Source organism: Pseudophryne corroboree, unplaced genomic scaffold (assembly GCF_028390025.1).
Source record: "Pseudophryne corroboree isolate aPseCor3 unplaced genomic scaffold, aPseCor3.hap2 scaffold_2430, whole genome shotgun sequence".
NCBI lineage: Eukaryota > Metazoa > Chordata > Amphibia > Anura > Myobatrachidae > Pseudophryne > Pseudophryne corroboree.
The window spans coordinates 32,960-36,703 of record NW_026969086.1 but is presented as its reverse complement, the minus strand read 5'-3'; positions in this window follow the sequence as shown (position 1 = coordinate 36,703).

Here is a 3,744-nt window from a genome sequence, read left to right as displayed (position 1 = left end):
ACCTCAATTGCCCTGCACAGTAATTCCAACAGAAAATCCTGCCCCATCACCTACATCAATAGATGATGTAGGTGGTGCTAGTGTTACTGATGAGCTGCTGCCACCTCCCTCTTCCTCAGGTCCTGGTGGCTCCACGGTCCTCTTCCATTCACAGCCCATCCCTCCTGGTATTCACACATACTGTACTGTGTCTGTTGGACAGCATTCATCCCTTCCTCAGGTCCCAGTGGCTTCCTTTTCTGGCACGGTGTATGTGATGTCATGCTGTCACCACCACTGAAGTGAAGAGGATCCATGAAGAGGAGCAGGCTCTGTGCATCTTGAAGACAAGATGAGAGGTGGCTGGAGGGACAAGAGAGGTGGGGAAGCTACTGAATACAGGGATACAGGTGGTGAGCTGCTGGAGTGACAAAAGCAAAGATGTGTATAAGCAGCACTACTGTGGTCATTATGTGTAAGTGTCACTACTACTGTGGGAATTGCGTATAAGGGGGTTATGGATCATTGGGTAAACTCAGCTAAGGTTGACAGTCATTGGGTTGACCATGGAATGTCGACATGCATTAGGTTGACAGGGGTAATAGGTTGGCCTAGTCATTAGGTCGACATGTACTAGGTCGACAGGTCAAAAGGTCAAAATGAGTTTTTGGACTTTTTTGTGTTGTTTTCTTCGGAAAGTGACGGGGAACCCTAATAAGTGCACCGTGTCCCCTCGCATCGCTCACTTTGCTCACCATGCTTCAGGCAAGGTACCTCGCCTTGCTACCGCTGCACTTGGCACAGGTTACCATTCCAAATTGTAGTCCACGTGGATCGTCAAGTATGAAAAAGTCCAAAAAATAAAGAAAAAAAGTGAAAAACTAATGTCAACCTTTTGACCTGTTGACCTAATGACCAGGTCAACCTATTGACCATGTCGACTTAACGCATGTCGACCTTCAGTGGTCGACCTAATGACTGTTAACCTAAGCTGTGTCGACCTAATGACCGTATCCCATAAGGGGCTGTGGGAATTGCGTATAAGGGCCACTACTGTGGGCATTGTATATAAGGGTACCATTGTAAAGTGCAATGTGAATAAATGGCACTAAGGAGTAAGGTAACTTGAATAAGGGGCATTACTATGTGGTGTAATATAAATCAGGGGCACTACATGCGGTGTAATGTGAATAAGATTGTGCTACTGTGTAATTTGAACTGGGGGTACTACTATGTAATTACACTTCTTTCTTGTGAGATCAATGTCCCTTTATAAAGTATTGGAAGTAGGGCACTAATTTATAGTTTGCAGGGAGGTGCTGAAAACACTAGCACTGGCCTTGGCTCCACTTAATGTAAGGGTGACGGGTTAGGGGTTGGGTGGCGGGGAAAACGAGTTCCACCACCTCTCCAGGACCACTTTAAGCCCTGCTTACATACACACAACTTACTGTTTGTTTTAATTCAAATGTTTTAGCTTTATTTTTATGCAGATTCATTCTGTTCAGAGCATGAGCCAGAGCATATACTGACATGTATGTATAGTGGGGCTTCGATTCTACAATGCCATAAAATGTCTCTTGAATATGTTTTATTTCACTGCAATTATGTCCAGAAAAATTATGCATAATCTGATAAACTGTATTTTTGAATATATTTTGGGAAAGACATTCATAAAACATCAACCAAGTATCTTCCAGTATTGGGTCATTTGGTCTTTCAAATGGGTTTGGATTGTTTATAAAATGATTAATCTTAGAAAAATTTTTAGGAGGCAATATAAAAATTAAGCTGTAATTTATGGAAGGGAAGTAGATATCTTTCAAATATTTGACATTAGTCCATGTGTCACTGAGGATTAATGTGAAATTTTCATTAATAAATTCATTCTCTTCAAAAAAATAAAATAAATTTATGTTACCAATACCACATAGTATTAGAATTTTAGATGTAAATTGTTTCATCTCCAGAAATTTCCTTCTATTAATTTTTTCATCATCACATAATTTAATGATAAACTCAATGCAGATCCCATGCTGACTCATCAGTTTACTCAGTTCTTGTGACTCCATGTCCCCACTACCATCACTTGGTGTAATGATTCCAACCCAGTTCCATCCAAAATGGAGCAGACACTTAACAATAGTTGCATAACGGTCCTGATCATCTGGGACAATCCGTGAAAAAGTTGGATATAATTGTCTGTCATTTAAGATAGGGTCAGTGGCTCCAAAATTGATCTATGGAAATAAAGTAGACTGTTATAAGTAGTAGATTAGTACAATAGCCTTAAAAAATGTCATCACTGGGGTGATTAGCAGTATTTTAATATAGTATTTTGTGAATTTGATATCAGTGCTCCAGCCAGTTGCTTCTAGTATTCTTGAGCTTTTGGACAACTCCTGCTCTCCAACCATTTTTTGGCTGCAGTCAATATCCTACACGTGGTAAATATATAAGGAAGAAAGTTTATTTTCCAGTTCTGGTAATAGTGCCTGCCCTTTGGATCGTGTGTGAACCTGCTACAGCTTACTTGAAAATAATTGATATTGACCCAGAACTCTTTGAATATTCTAGCATCTGCAATCCTGACCTTGCACTGTTTCTGAACTTGTTTTTACTAGCTTTTTGTCCAAAACCCAGATTGTTTCCCATTTGCTCGGCTCTCTTGACTATGCCTCTGTCTCCTGAATTCATATAATATGATATTTTCATCATCCCTTGTTTGTCACATCTGGTGCTTTCCTGGGGGATTATGGGGCTTATTCAGTAAGGATAGCAAATTCTGCTAATCAGCAGAATTTGCTTTCCTTTCTCTAGCATGCTGGGGGCCGCCCATCGCTTGGCAAGGCCACCCATCATGCTTACTGAAGTCTCACCCCCTTTAACAAGCAGAATTTGCGAGTGATCATGTTAGATGTTAGCAGAAATACCTGATGCCTCCTGCAGGCGCAGCTCAGCTGCAGCCACAGGAGACCCGCCGACTTCTCCCTAATCACGGCTGCTGCGTGTGATGTCATGCAGCCGCCATGATCACACCCATGACATGCCCCTGCTCGGCCGACTCCACCCTCGTTTGTGACACACCGCCCCAGCAACGCTCTGTCTTCTCCCTGGAAACGGAGCGTTTCCCACCTCCCCAACCCTGTGACCGCCTTTGCCTGATTGACATACAGAGGCAATTGCATTTTCTGCGGCTCCCCACAGAAAGTGTGGGCACAAGCGGAGGTGGGTGCTGCACATATGTCTGCTGGGTAAATGTAAAAATTCCCGTTGGATCGCGATTTGCAATCCAACCTGAATAAGCACCAATGTCCTGTGTAGCAAAGCAGCAAAGGCATTACAGAGATCATTTACTACTTTTTTTGTTGGTCTGAGTTTACATTATCATTCTAGTTTACGCATTTTTGAAACTCAGATACTCACTAAACTTTAACACGGGAGCATTATCATAATATGAACTGAAAATTATGCCCAATTCAATAAATAGAAGTCAATAGACTACCGAATCAAGTCACAAGACTTTTCTATAAAAAGAATACAGAAGTAGCCACGTTCGTCGTGGCTTGCTGCAGTATGTGTCAGGATTCAACTATTCACAGCCTGGTGGCTGCCTATAAAAATGAATGGTGTGTATCTGCATGCGTGCAACTAATTTGTGGGCAAAGTCGTTGCACCTGTGTGTGGCCATGTCTGTACAACACATACATTTTCATGTTTGTGCCAAAGCATTGTACCCACCAAATAGTCAGCACAGGACAGGGA